At 39.8% G+C, this 15,248-nt stretch overlaps 1 pseudogene; it reads left to right on the top strand.

Annotated features, from left to right (window-relative positions):
* The window catches only part of LOC147448517 (uncharacterized), a 64,983-nt pseudogene that overhangs the window by 20,300 nt on the left and 29,435 nt on the right, over positions 1-15,248 (top strand).

The following is a 15,248-nucleotide window of genomic DNA, read 5'->3' as shown; positions in this document are numbered from 1 at the left end:
ACACACACCTATATTTTCAACTTCATGTTGTTTCTTGATCAATAGTAGAGAAAACCCCAACTCTCCCTCTTTCACATCCTCCCTCCTAACCTTCCTCTTTGGAGGAAGTGCAACTCTATTCTCCACTCTTTCCATTCTACAATCTCTTACTCCATCAACCCAATAAATCATTTGTAGCACCTCAATAACTTGTAAATACATCATGATCTCTCTCATGGTTATGTTAATGATCATGAAATCATCTTCAAAACTTTCAAGTGTCGCAATTCGTGATGGTTAGCAAGCGTCGGTCCTCCCCTTAAAAGGTGTGCGAGAAATCAAGTAAGTGTTCTATTCTCAATTTACCATTGGTTTGTTTCTCCACACTTATTCAATTGTTCTAAATAAATTTCTCACTCCAACTCTCTTTTGCTTCATTACATATGCATGTGGCTACCTCTCATGGTGATTTTATTTGTGTCACGGTATTGCATAGATGGAGATGAGCTCTCTATGCAAAGTGTGTTAGTTTGATGTAAGTGATTCTCTTGTGTGTATGAGAGGCAAGTCTTGTGTGCATGATTTTTTGATGAGTGCTTGAGAGAGGAAGAGTTTGGGTGTATTATGGGTATTCTTATGGGGAGAAGGTGAATGCTATTCCACAAATTGCATATTTCATTTTGATGCACGGCATTGGGTTGCATAATCGTTGATGGTCAAGTGTCCAAAGTGTATATAGAGTAAGGGGGTTTTCAAAGTGTGTTGCTTGAGTAGGTGAGTGCAAGTGTCATTTTGATTGGTTTCCTTCTCCACTCCCAAAAGAAGGTGGTGCCCCAAGTAGTGTGCGTACCTCTTTACGAACATTTTGTGAGGGTAGGCCCATTGGTTTGGGTTTAGAGGCCCCATTTCAAAAAGCTCGCTCTCAGCACCATGTCTCCAAGACGCTAAGATCCATTGAAATACCTTACACCCACGATATTTTGTACATGGGGAGTTTACATTCAAGGTCCACCACTTGTCCAGCCTATTATCTCTAGTAGCATGAGTGGTTTGGTCTCAAGATTCACCACTTTTTCACTCTATGTAATTTCGTTAAGAAGATCTCTGTGTTAAGGTCGACCACTTGTCCAACCTATAAGGGTATATCTTAAAGGGTATTATTTCTCACCACTTGAAATGTCCATGATATGTTTTAATTGGGGGTTTGGTTCCAAGGTCCACCACTTGTCCAAGCTAACTCTATTGAAACATAGAGAGAAACAAAGGTCCACCACTTGTACAAGCTAGGCTCCATTGAAATATGGAGAGAAGGATGCTCTATCTTTTGTCGAAGCTAACTCTATTGAAACATGGGCGGTTTACATTCAAGGTCCACCACATGTCCAACCTATTAACGCTAGTAGCATGAGTGGTTTGGTCTCAAGATTCGCCACTTTTTCACTCTATGTCATTATATTAAGAATATCTGGGTGTTAAGGTCCACCACATGTCCAACCTATAATGCTATATCTTAAAGGTTATTCTTTCTTACCACTTGGAGTGACCATGATAGGTTTTACATGGGGGTTTGGTTCCAAGGTCCACCACTTTTCCAAGAACACTCTATTGAAACATAGAGAGAAGCAAAGGTCCACCACTTGTCGAAGCTAGGGTCCATTGAAACATGGAGAGAAGGATGCTCCACCATTTGTCCAAGATACGCTCCATTGAAACATGAAGAGAAGCAAGCTACACCATGTCTCCAAAATGCTAATCTCCATTGAAATAACTTAAACCCATGATATTTCATACATGGGGGGTTTACATTCAAGGTCCACCACTTGTCCAACCTATTATCTCTAGTAGCATGAGTGGTTTGGTCTCAAGATTCACCACTTTTCCACTCTATGTCATTATATTAAGAATATCTGGGTGCTAAGGTCCACCACTTGTCCAACCTATAAGGCTATATCTTAAACTTTATTCTTTCTCACAACTTGGAGTTACCATGATAGGTTTTACATGGGAGTTTGGTTACAAGGCCCACCACTTGTCCAAGCTAAATCTATTGAAACATAGAGAGAAGCAAAGGTCCACCACTTGTCCAAGCTAGGCTCCATTGAAACATGGAGAGAAGGATGCTCCACCATTTGTCAAAGATAGGCTCCATTGAAACATGAAGAGAAGCAAGCTGCACCATGTCTCCAAGATGCTAGGCTCCATTGAAATACATTAAACCCATGATATTTCGTACATGGGGGGTATACATTCAAGGTCCACCACTTGTCCAACCTATTATCCTTAGTAGCATGAGTGGTTTGGTCTCAAGATTCACCACTTTTCCACTCTATGTCGTTATATTAAGAAGATCTAGGTTTTAAGGTCGACCACTTGTCCAACCTATAAGGCTAGATCTTAAAGGGTATTATTTATCACCACTTGGAATGACCATGATATGTTTTACATGGGGGTTTGATTCCAAGGTCCACCACTTGTCCAAGCTAACTCTATGGAAACATAGAGAGAAGCAAAGGTCCACCACTTGTCCAAGCTAACTCTATGGAAACATAGAGAGAAGCAAAGGTCCACCACTTGTCCAAGCTAGGCTCCATTGAGACATTTAGAGAAGGATGATCTCCCATTGGTGGAAGATAGGCTCCATCGAAACATAAAGAGAAGCAACGTGCACCATGTCTCCAAGATGCTAGGCTTCATCAAAATACCTTAAACCCAGGATATTTTGTACATGGGGGGTTTACATTCAAGGGCCACCACTTGTCCAAGCTATTATCGCTAGTAGCATGAGTGGTTTTGTCTCAAGATTCACCACTTTTCCACTCTATGTCATTATATTAAGAATATGTGGGTGTTAAGGTCCACCACTTTTCCAACCTATAAGTTTATATCTTAAAGGTTATTCTCTCTTACCACTTGGAGTGACCATGATAGGTTTTATATGGGGGTTTGGTTCCAAGCTCCACCACTTGTCCAAGATAACTCTATTGAAACAGAGAGAGGATCAAAGGTCCACCACTTGTCCAAGCTAGGATCCATTGAAACATGGAGAGAAGGATGCTGCACCATTTGTCCAAGATAGGCTCCATTGAAACATGACGAGAAGCAAGTTGCACAATGTCTCCAAGATGCTAGGCTCCAGCGAAAAACATTAAACCCATGATATGTCGTAGATGAGGGGTTTACATTCAAGGTCCAAAACTTGTCGAAGCTATTATTGGTAGTAGCCTGAGTGGTTTGGTCTCAAGATTCATCACTTTTCCACTCTATGTCATTATATTAATAATATGTGGGTGTTAAGGTCCACCACTTGTCCAACCTATAAGGCTACATCTTAAAGGTTATTCTTTCGTACCACTTGGAGTGCCCATGATAGGTTTTACATAGGGGTTTGGTTCCAAGGTCCACCACTTGTCCAAGCTAACTCTATTGAATCATAGAGAGAAGCAAAGGTCCACCACTTGTCCAAGCTAGGCTCCACTGAAACATGGAGAGAAGAATGCTCCACCATTTGTCGAATCTAACTCTATTGAAACATGGGGGATTTACGTTCAAGGTCCACCACTTTTCCAAGCTATTACCGCTAGTAGCATGAGTAGTTTTGTCTCAAGATTCACCACTTTTTCACTCTAGGTCAGTATGTTAAGAATATTTGGGTGTTAAGGTCCACCACTTGTCCAACCTATAAGACTATATCTTAAAGTTTATTCTTTCTCACGACTTGGAGTGACCATGATAGGTTTTACATTGGGTTTTGGTTCCAAGGTCCACCACTTGTCCAAGCTAACTCTATTGAAACATAGAGAGAAGCAAAGGTCCACCACTTGTCCAAGCTAGGGTCCATTGAAACATGGAGAGAAGGATGCTCCACCATTTGTCCAAGATGGGCTCCATTGAAACATGAAGAGAAGCAAGGTGCACCATGTCTCCAAGATGCTAGGCTCCATCTAAATAACTTAAACCCACCATATTTCGTAGATGGGGGGTTTACATTCAAGGTCCACCACTTGTCCAACCTATAAGTCTATATCTTAAAGGTTATTCTTTCTTACCACTTGGAGTGACCATGATAGGTTTTATATGGAGGTTTGGTTCCAAGCTCCACCACTTGTCCAAGCTAACTCTATTGAAACAGAGAGAGAAGCAAAGGTCCACCACTTGTCCAAGCTAGGCTCCATTGAAACATGGAGAGAAGGATGCTCCCCATTTGTCCAAGATAGGCTCCATTGAAACATGACGAGAAGCAAGCTGCACCATGTCTCCAAGATGCTAGGCTCCATCGAAAAACATTAAACCCATGATATGTCGTAGATGAGGGGTTTCCATTCAAGGTCAAACACTTGTCCAAGCTATTATTGGTAGTAGCTTGAGTGGTTTGGTCTCAAGATTCACCACTTTTCCACTCTATGTCATTATATTAAGAATATGTGGGTGTTAAGGTCCACCACTTGTACAACCTATAAGGCTACATATTAAAGGTTATTCTTTCTTACCACTTGGAGTGACCATGATAGGTTTTACATGGGGGTTTGGTTTCAAGTTCCACCACTTGTCCAAGCTAACTCTATTGAATTATAGAGAGAAGCAAAGGTCCACCACTTGTCTAAGCTAGGCTCCATTGAAACATGGAGAGAAGGATGCTCCATCATTTCTCGAAGCTAACTCTATTGAAACATGGGGGGTTTACGTTCAAGGTCCACCACTTGTCCAAGCTATTATCGCTAGTAGCATGAGTGGTTTTATCTCAAGATTCACCACTTTTTCACTCTATGTCATTATATTAAGAATATTTGGGTATTAAGGTCAACCACTTGTCCAACCTATAAGGCTATATCTTAAAGGTTATTCTTTCTCACCACTTGGAGTGACCATGATAGGTTTTACATGGGGGTTTGGTTCCAAGGTCCACCACTTGTCCAAGCTAACTCTATTGAATCATAGAGATCAGCAAAGGTCCACTACTTGTCCGAGCTAGGGTCCATTGAAACATGGAGAGAAGGATGCTCCACTATTTGTCCAAGATAGACTCCATTGAAACATGAAGAGAAGCAAGCTGCACCATGTCTCCAAGATGCTAGGCTTCATCGAAATACCTTAAACCCACGATATTTTGTACATGGGGGGTTTACATTCAAGTACCACCACTTGTCCAAGCTATTATCGCTAGTAGCATGAGTGGTTTTGTCTCAAGATTCACCACTTTTCCACTCTATGTCATTATATTAAGAATATGTGGGTGTTAAGGTCCACCACTTGTCCAACCTATAAGTCTATATCTTAAAGGTTATTCTCTCTTACCACTTGGAGTGACCATGATAGGTTTTACATGGGGATTTGGCTCCAAGGTCCACCACTTGTCCAAGCTAACTCTATTGAAACAGAGAGAGAAGCAAAGGTCCACCACTTGTCCAAGCTAGGCTCCATTGAAACATGGAGAGAAGGATGCTCCACCATTTGTCCAAGATAGGCTCCATTGAAACATGACGAGAAGGAAGCTCCACCATGTCTCCAAGATGCTAGGCTCCATCAAAAAACATTAAACCCACGATGTGTCGTAGATGAGGGGTTTACATTCAAGGTCCAACACTTGTCCAAGCTATTATTGGTAGTAGCGTGAGTGGTTTGGTCTCAAGATTCACCACTTTTCCACTCTATGCCATTATATTAAGAATATCTGGTTGTTAAGGTCCACCACTTGTCCAACCTATAAGGATATATCATTAAGGTTATTCTTTCTCACCACTTGGAGTGACCATGATAGGTTTTACATGGGGGTTTGGTTCCAAGGTCCACCACTTGTCCAAGCTAACTCTATTGAAACATAGAGAGAAACAAACGTCCACCACTTGTCCAAGCTAAGCTACATTGAAACATGGAGAGAACGATGCTCCACCATTTGTCGAAGCTAAGTCTATTGAAACATGGGAGGTTTACGTTCAAGGTCCACCAGTTGTCCAAGCCCTTATTGCTAGTAGTATGAGTGGTTTTGTCTCAAGATTCACCACTTTTTCACTCTATGTCATTATATTAAGAATATTTGGGTGTTAAGGTCCACCACTTGTCCAACCTATAAGGCTATATCTTAAAGGTTATTCGTTCTCACCACTTGGAGTGACCATGATAGGTTTTACATGGGGGTTTGGTTCCAAGGTCCACCACTTGAATCATAGAGAGAAGCAAAGGTCCACCACTTGTCCAAGCTAGGGTCCATTGAAACATGAAGAGAAGCAAGTTGCACCATGTCTCCAAGATGCTAGGCTCCATCAAAATACCCTAAACCCACGATATTTCGTAGATGGGGGGATTACTTTCAAGGTCCACCACTTGTCCAAGCTATTATTGCTAGTAGCATGGTTTGGTCTCAAGATTCACCAGTTTTCCACTCTATGTAATTACATTAAGAATATCTTGGTGTTAAGGTCCACCACTTGTCCAACCTATAAGGCTTTATCTTAAATGATATTTTTTCTCACCACTTGGAATGTGCATGATATGTTTTACATGGGGTTTTGCTCCAAGGTCCACCACTTGTCCAAGCTAGATCTATTACATATATATTATACATACAATATTCAACTAGATTCCCTACCTATCATGTCCAGTAGCATGGATGCTGTAGCTTTAAGGTCCACCACTTATCCAACCTATACTCTCTTATGTAAGGGAGATCTCGCTATAAATTCAAAACCTTCCCGCCTAAATTTAAAATTCAAAATCTGATTGCCTAAATTTAAAATATCCCTCTCAAATTTTAAATATCACGCCTAAATTTTAAAAAATCCCGCCCAAATTTTAAAATTCAAACTTTTTTATAAAAATTTAAATTTTAACACTTAAATTTAAAATATTCCACGCGAAATTGATTTTAAATTCAAGTTTACCACAAAAAGATATCATTATACCACCTAAATTCAAATATGCAAACCTCAAATCATTATATTGTACATAAATTCAAACAAATTCAAATTAACAAGCCTAAACTGATATTAGTTTGCATAGATATGAATTTATCACACCTAAATTATGTCACCATGTTAGAGAGAGTGGTTAGAGAATTTGAACAAGGTCCACCACTTTTCCAACCTAGATACCAAGAAGGATTGAGTGTACAAGGTATTGTTTGGAGGTACTTATAGTCCACTGGTCTCAAGGTCCACCACTTGTGGTAAGGGTCACCAAAAAGTGTATATATTCATCCAAAGAAATATATACACGTATTTTTGGTCTACATGTCCTAGTTTCAACCATTTATGTCCATTAGGTGTATCACTAAACAACACTACTATTTTTGAGAAACAGAAGTTACAATCATATCTACAAATGGATTAGAGGAAAATCAGCTCAGCATACATCCAGAACTCGCTACAAGAATCGACTTTAACAGATCACGCAAGTAAGTCTTCCATTCAAGTTTACTAGTATTACAATGTGTTAGTTATTTGTGATATTTATGTATGTATATATACTATGTGTGCATATCGTAATTAAGTGTAATTGTGTATCTGCATTATGTATGAGTATTACAATGAAATAACACAAATATACATACATACACATAGATAACACAGACGCACACATACATGAGCATGTATTTTCAAGAGAGAGATAGCAAGATACAGAGATAGATAGATAGAGAAAGAGAGAGAGAGAGATACCTGTTTTCTAGAGAGAGGAGAGAGAGAAAGATAACAGATTTCATTGTGTTTATGTATGTGGAAGAGAGGAAGACGATGTATTGGAATATGTGCAAGTATTTTCAAGAGAGAGACAACAAGATAACAGATTTCACTGTGGCTATGTATGTGGAAGTGAGGAAGACGATGTGTGGGAATATGTGGATGTATTTTCAAGAGAGAGACAACAAGATAACAGATTTCACTATGGTTATGTATGTGGAAGAGAGGAAGACAATGTGTAGGAATATGTGTATGTGTGCGGGGATATTTTTAAACTACGTATCTCTGTCTTTTGACGAGAGAGTGTGTGTGCAAGAAGAGTTACAGAGAACCATCTTCTCTATATGGAGAAAGACAGAGAGTGAGAGAGAGAGAAATACCTGTTTTTTCTCTATTCGTGAGGTGTGCAATGTCTCCTGAGAAGAAGCTATGCCCGATCCTGCCCTTCTAGAAAGCGTTGCGTACGCTGCTGTTTCTTTATCTTGTACGCAAACTTTCAATCCTGTGCGCTCCACCTGTTTGTTGTGTACGATGCCGAGCTTGCTCCTCTACGTGCGCATATACTCCAACTGTGTGCGATCCGTGTGCGCTTTCTGTGTGTTTGCTGCTCGCCTGCTTTCTCTGTGTGCGTTGCTCGTGCGCTCTCTCTGTGCCTAATCTTGATAGGGTTTATTAGAATGCCACGTATGCTACAAGTCCATGTTGTATGATCATAGGATTAAAAAAAACAAAAGCAATATAAAACATTAACCAATTCACACAGCCAAAATTAAAGAAATCATGGTTGAAAATATGCAAACATGTGTAACTCTATACTATGAATTCACTTTAAAAAAAAAAATCTTTGGGCGCCGCCCCTTGACCCCGCCTGGAACAATATCCCAAAATCAACCTTCTAAGCCCCACCATTGAGAGCACTATATTCCACATCCCCATCAAGAGCGCTACCCCCAAACCTCACGTGGAAGCGCTGCCTTGTCACCCCATTGTGGCATTGCCCTAAGACCCCGCATCTGGAGTGCTAAATGGGAACATTCTTCATTAGTGAAATTTTGAACATAAATTATATTTAGCATATACTTAAATATAATACAAATATTAACATATTAACTATACTACTAATTTACTATAGCAGTTCTAGATTATGTCCCATACTATATTTAAGGTTCCAAAGGTTTGGCCTTATGGTCCTAGATTTAGCCAAGTGGTCAACACATATAGGACCAAGTGCACACTGTGCCACAAAACTTGGCCACCACTTCACTTGCCAAAGTTTAGGCCACATGGTCAATCCTAAGTTTCCAATGTTCTTATTATGTCACCTTTTGCCTCGTGGAAAACCTAGGCTTGTTTTCACATACTCAGGCACTTCAAGCCATAATAAATTTTCATTACTCTTCGGCAACCCTTTTGTTCAAGTCTTTGAAAAAACGTTGCTTAAGGCCACCCTAAACCATTTTCATTTAGGGGTGTCTAAAACTAGCTTTTTGGCAATTCGAGAAGAAAATGGTCAAAGTTTTATACTTAGTTTTAACCACTTGACCAATTCAAATATTGGAAAGCAAGGTCTTGTAATACTTTTCTTTGGACATCACACATTAAAACTAGGTCCCTCACTTGTCCAAGCTATGCTCTAATACAATAAAGGGCTTTTGGTTTCAAGATGCACCACTTTCCCAGCCTTGATTCCATTAAAGAAGCTAGCTCTACTTAGACATTTAATAGCAAGGTCCTGTAGCAGTTCACATTGAACATTTTCCATGGCAGCTAGGTCCACCACTTATCTAAGCTATGCTAGGGGTTTTGGTTTCAAGATCCACCACTTGTCCAAACTTGATTTGGGAAGCAAGGTCCTATAATAGTTTGCTTTGGACATTCACCATTACAACTAAGTCCACGACTTCTCCAAGCTATGTTCTAATACACTAAGGACGTTTTGGTTTGAAGGAGAACCACTTGTACGACTTTGTTTTTGGAAGTAAGGTCTTTACATAGTTCACCTTGGACCTTGGACATTGGATACTACAACTAATCCCACCACTTGTCCAAGCTATCCTCTATATATAGCCAAAGGGTTTGGGTTTCAAGATTCACCACTTTTCCAACCTTTCTTTCATTGAATAAAGGAGGGGCATTATAACTAGGTCCACCAATTGTCCAAGATATGCTCTGATATAGAAAGGGGATTTTGGTTTCAATAATCCACCACGTGTTCAACCTTGCAAGACTCAAGGGATGCTTGGACATTGGAAAGCATAGTCCTATAGTAGTTGATAGGTGGCACTGGGTATAACAACTAGGTCCAACCTATGCTCTGATATAGCAAAGAGGCTTTGGTTTTAAGGTCCACCACTTGTCCAACCTTGCTTCCATTAAAGAAATGAGGGGCTACGTAAACATTGGCAAGCAAGGTAGAAAGGTCATAAGGTATTTCACCTTGGATATTGGGCATTATAACTAGGTCCACCACTTGTCCAAGCTATGCTCTGATATAGAAAGGGGATTTTCGTTTCAAGGTCCACCACGTGTTCAACCTTGCAAGACTCAAGGGATACTTGGACATTGGAAAGCATAGTCCTATAGTAGTTGATAGGTGGCAGTGGGTATTACAACTAGGTCCAACCAATGCTCTCATATAGCAAAGAGGATTTAGTTTCAAGGTCCACCACTTGTCCAACCTTGCTTCCATTAAAGAAATGAGAGGCTACGTAAACATTGGCAAGCAAGGTAGCAAGGTCCTAAGGTGTTTCACCTTGGATATTGGGCATTATAACTAGGTCCACCACTTGTTCAAGCTATGGTCTGATATAGAAAGGGGGATTTCGTTTCAAGGTCCACCACTGTTCAACCTTGAAAGACTCAAGGGATACTTGGACATTGGAAAGCATAGTCCTATAGTAGTTGATAGGTGGTAGTGGGTATTACAACTAGGTCCAACCTATGCTCTCATATAGCAAAGAGGCTTTGGTTTCAAGGTCCACCACTTGTCCAACCTTACTTCCATTAAATAAATGAGGGGCTACGTAAACATTGGCAAGCAAGGTAGCAAGGTCCTAAGGTATTTCACCTTGGATATTGGGCATTATAACTAGGTCCACCACTTGTCCAAGCTATGCTCTGATATAGAAAGGGGATTTTCGTTTAAAGGTCCACCACGTGTTCAACCTTGAAAGCCTCAAGGGATACTTGGACATTGGAAAGCATAGTCCTATAGTAGTTGATAGGTGGCAGTGGGTATTACAACTAGGTCCACCACATGTCCAACCTATGCTCTAATATAGCAAGGATGCTTTGGTTTCAAGATCCACCATAATTTCCAACCTTGCTTCCATTAATATAGCAAGGAGGATTTGGTCTCAAGGTTCACCATTTGTCCAACCTATGCAAACCTTTTCCATGTTGTAGCATGATTTTTTGTTTGAAGAGTATTTTTCTATAACTATGGATTTAACAATGTAATCTTTTTCACTTACAGGATGGACTTTGAATCTGGGGAGAAAGTACATATCATACTTGACAATGAAATTGGTGGTATTGGCTGTGTGTGTAGAATAGATCCAGATTCCACTTGTGGTGGTACAAAGATAGGGCAAGGAAATGTCTCCATACTAGTGGAGGAATGCTTGAAGGATGTGGTCCTACCTTTTCCTACAATGGATACTTCATCTCTCCAAGGCTCATTATGGAGTGCTGTTCGATGGTCAAAGCTTCTTTTGCAATCTTTTGTATTAAATGGGAACTTAATTGATCCACAGGAAAGCTACAATGGTGATGAAGAACATGATCATTCTAATCCTCTAGTTACAGATGCAATACCTATGACAAGCCCAGAATTTGAAGCAATGATTCGAGAGTCTTGGAGAAATCAGAGGGTCCTTTTAAAAGATGACACAATGATGCAAACCATGAATGAAGGGACCATCTTATATGTATTTCCACATGATTATGTCAACTTTCAGAAACTTGGTCCTGATTGTGTGGGTGTGGGTATTGAAAGAGAAAATGCAAGCATTGATGATGTGGTTGAAGTGGGTAGCATCACTTTGCTAAAGTGGCCCATCAAGCAGACGATAATGTTGAATGGGAGCCCATTAGAACGATTTGTTCCTGTTGATGGCATGCATGCTACATATGAGGATGTATCCAACGATGACAATGTTGGAAAAAAACTTGATGGGAGGTATGTTGTCCAGTTGTCAAGGAAGAGACGATACACTTTCATGAACAGGACTCAAAAATCAAAAGCAGCACCAGCTTTGACTTTTTACCTTTCAAACAAATCAATTCAAAGGGTATCATGCATTGATTGTTGTGCACAAAAATGTTGCCAGTTTGCAGATCGTGATATGGTGACAAGGTTACGACAACAGTTTTGGGGAGAGTCTCAAAAATCACGCACTAATTATGTTTATGATGTTCTTTCTATATGTTATCAGAAAGATGAGAAGTCACGATACCAATTCAGGCTAAATGGCTCTATTGTTTGTTGTAGAGCATGGTATGAGCTACGTGGAATACCAAAGACATAATTTTATCGATACAAGGAGAACTTTGAAAATGGTGTGCGCCAATATGTACAGGGGAACACATGTACATTGAGAAGGGGACTTCAACATACTAGTTTAGCAAGAGCACTACTAAATGAGTTTGTGGAAAACAACTCTGAGAAGATGCCACATAGAAGTAGAACACTGCTAGATGGCTCAAGAGAGACTCAATTGGTGATTCCATCAACATACAAACAAGTGGATATTTTATGTGAAATCAACACGACACTTGACCAAATGGGCTATGAGAAGAAGCTATCCCAATCTTCTTTTGGTAGAATTTGGAACAAAGAGTACCCACATGTCACTTTAACAAAGACGAGTGAGTTCTCTAAGTGCAATATTTGTAGCTCAATCAAGGCAAGGTTAGAAGCTAAACCTTCTCTTGAAGAGAGAGCTCTTCTCTTGAGGGAGAGAGAAGTTCACATGGCACAACAAAAGAGTTGCAGAAGCCTATATTATGCATGGCGCACGTATTCAGAAACTCAACCACAAAAGTATGTATGCATAATCCATGATAAGATGGATCAAAAGAAGACTTCCATTCCTAGATTACGCATTGTTCCCAAGGGTGTGGATTCAGGATATAATCTGCAGGTGGCATTGATTGGCATGATCACTCATGGACGTGGAGAAGGTCATTACGGACACTTTGTCTTGAATGGTTTGTGGCCAGCTGATCCAAATCTTACAATTGGCTCAATTGCTAATTGTTTACATAACCTAGAGAGGATAGATAAGCATCCTCTTGGTGATCTAGTAACAAATGGACTTCCAAGGAGCAATATTTCACTACTACATGCTTTGAACTCAAGGGATGCTTTGGACTACCATAACTTGAGTGATGGAAAAGAGCCCGTTGTGCAGTTGTCAGAAATTGCAGAAGAGGAATTGGGGTCAACATTTCGCAGATTGCCAGAGAACTTGTTGCTACAATTGGATAATTGTGTAGGGGAAAACAAAAATCGATACTTATTTGCCTATTTTTCAATGCTTGTTGCAAGGGGTGTTTTCAAAACCATCCAGCTGGGATTTTTAATGGTTGGGCATACACATGAGAACATAGACGCCATGCTTAGTAGGTTTTCAGAGAAGCTGAGAGTTACACAAACCTATACTTTGCCACATTTGATGGATACATTACGAAACAACTCATCTTCATCTCCAGCTCTATTTTTTCTCACAAAGATCCCCGATTCCAAGAAATATTGTGATGGCTATCTTTGTGATGGACAAGACATACTTGTTGGACATTCCAAACCGCTTCAGTTCAGGTTCTTTATGCAGGATGAGACACCAATGATGCAATATAAGGCACATGTAGGGGTATCAAGTTGGAGTGGAAGTATTCGCCTTTGGAAAACAGACACAGAAGGCAAGCCAATGTTACCACATGGAGATCCACCTCTAGTACAAATGGCGGAGTATGTCAAGGCCCACGAAGAAGTCATTTTGGGGCTAAAGAACTATATAAAATTTTGGAAAAATTTAGGGAATGGTTCAAGTATTCCGCGATATTATAGACCCGTGATAGATTATTGGAGTAAGGTAATTGAAGAGATTGGAAAAGCAATCATATCAGAGGGAGTCTTGTATGAAATGTTTTGGCCAAAAACTCAAGAATATTCTCACCTACAAAGCACTACAATGAATTTGCAATAAGGAGCAGAAAGATTCCTAGGCCTTGAAGAGTTGAACGATCATTTTTGTGGGCCTCAACGAGATAGGCCAAGGGAAGAGTTTGACCCTATGTCTGATGTGCACCAAGGTGACTTTCTTATGCTTGTTCCGAGTGACACAAAAATCTATCCAGTGTGGCTTGCAATGGCTTTATCTGACATTGATAATGAGCCTACATCACCAAACTACAGAAAACTCTTGATTCAATATTGGGCACCTTGCGCGAGAAAAAGTGGGATGACAAATACTCAAGCTTACAACAATTGTTGGAAGGGTTATTGGGCTGTCAATTCTATAAGGACCCACAAGTGTGGGAAACTGTAGATGCAATTGTTTGGTCCTGGAGACCCAACAAAGAAGGACCATTTTCTAGAATAAAGATTCCAGAAAGGCATGCTCTAAAAGCCAAAGAAGGCCTCAATCGTGCACATCAACCACACTTGGATCAAAGTTCAGATATGGTATCAAATGTGGAGTAGAATTATGTGGAGCTTCTATTGTGACTATACTAGTCAGTTTGTAAACAAAATCTTTTTTGTATCTTCCTTTGTTTTATGTAATTTATAGTTATTATTCAAATCCATGTGTTGTACATCCTCTTGACTTTTGGTGTTTATCAACACCACAATCCTATGAGATTTTCACTTTATTTACTAACCACACACCTCAATTTTTCCCACTTTAAGTGGAAAATTCCCAAATTACATGAATTTAGTCGATTTGGAGATTCCCATAATGTGAGATTTTTACCAAAATACCTAATATGGTCTTTTTAGTGCTTCTATGTATGACATTTGTAGTACAATTGTATTAATTGAAGTTAATCACTTACTTTTTGCAGATGTTGTGTATCATCAATCCAAGATTGGGAAAGCCTTGGTTTGATGTGCTTTGGGGATTGCCAATGTTTGATGACTCTAGGAAGATCACATTGGATAAATTATACCAAGTTTCAATTGAGCATGCTCTCATGAGAAGAAGATTTCTATGCTTGCTTTGCTTGGTGCTGATGATAATTTGAAAAGCTCTTATGGTATGCTTGGAGGTGACCATGAGTTCATTAGATGGTGTGCAAAAGAGGTACAGATGGAGCAGATTTTGACTGAAGCCTCAAGAATGCTTTCACAAGTGGTGGAGAAAAATATTGGAGGGGAGCTCTTGACTTTTCCAGAGAATCCGACATTGAGCGAGTACTATATTGATATTTTGTTTCGGTATAGAGATACCCTTTTTGAGCCTCTTTGAAAGGAAATGACCGTGGCTAGTCCAACAAAATAAAGCAAGTTGATCTACCAAATGCAGCTTGAAGAGTTGTTTTATAGGTATCTAAAATTGATCTCTTTTTTAACGTTAGTTGATACTTTGAAAGGCC

Source organism: Adiantum capillus-veneris, chromosome 10 (genome assembly GCF_014529385.1).
Source record: "Adiantum capillus-veneris isolate H3 chromosome 10, ASM1452938v2, whole genome shotgun sequence".
In the NCBI taxonomy this organism is placed as follows: Eukaryota; Viridiplantae; Streptophyta; class Polypodiopsida; order Polypodiales; family Pteridaceae; genus Adiantum; species Adiantum capillus-veneris.
The sequence above is the reverse complement of the archived record's forward strand: the minus strand, read 5'-3'. Positions and strand labels throughout refer to the sequence as shown.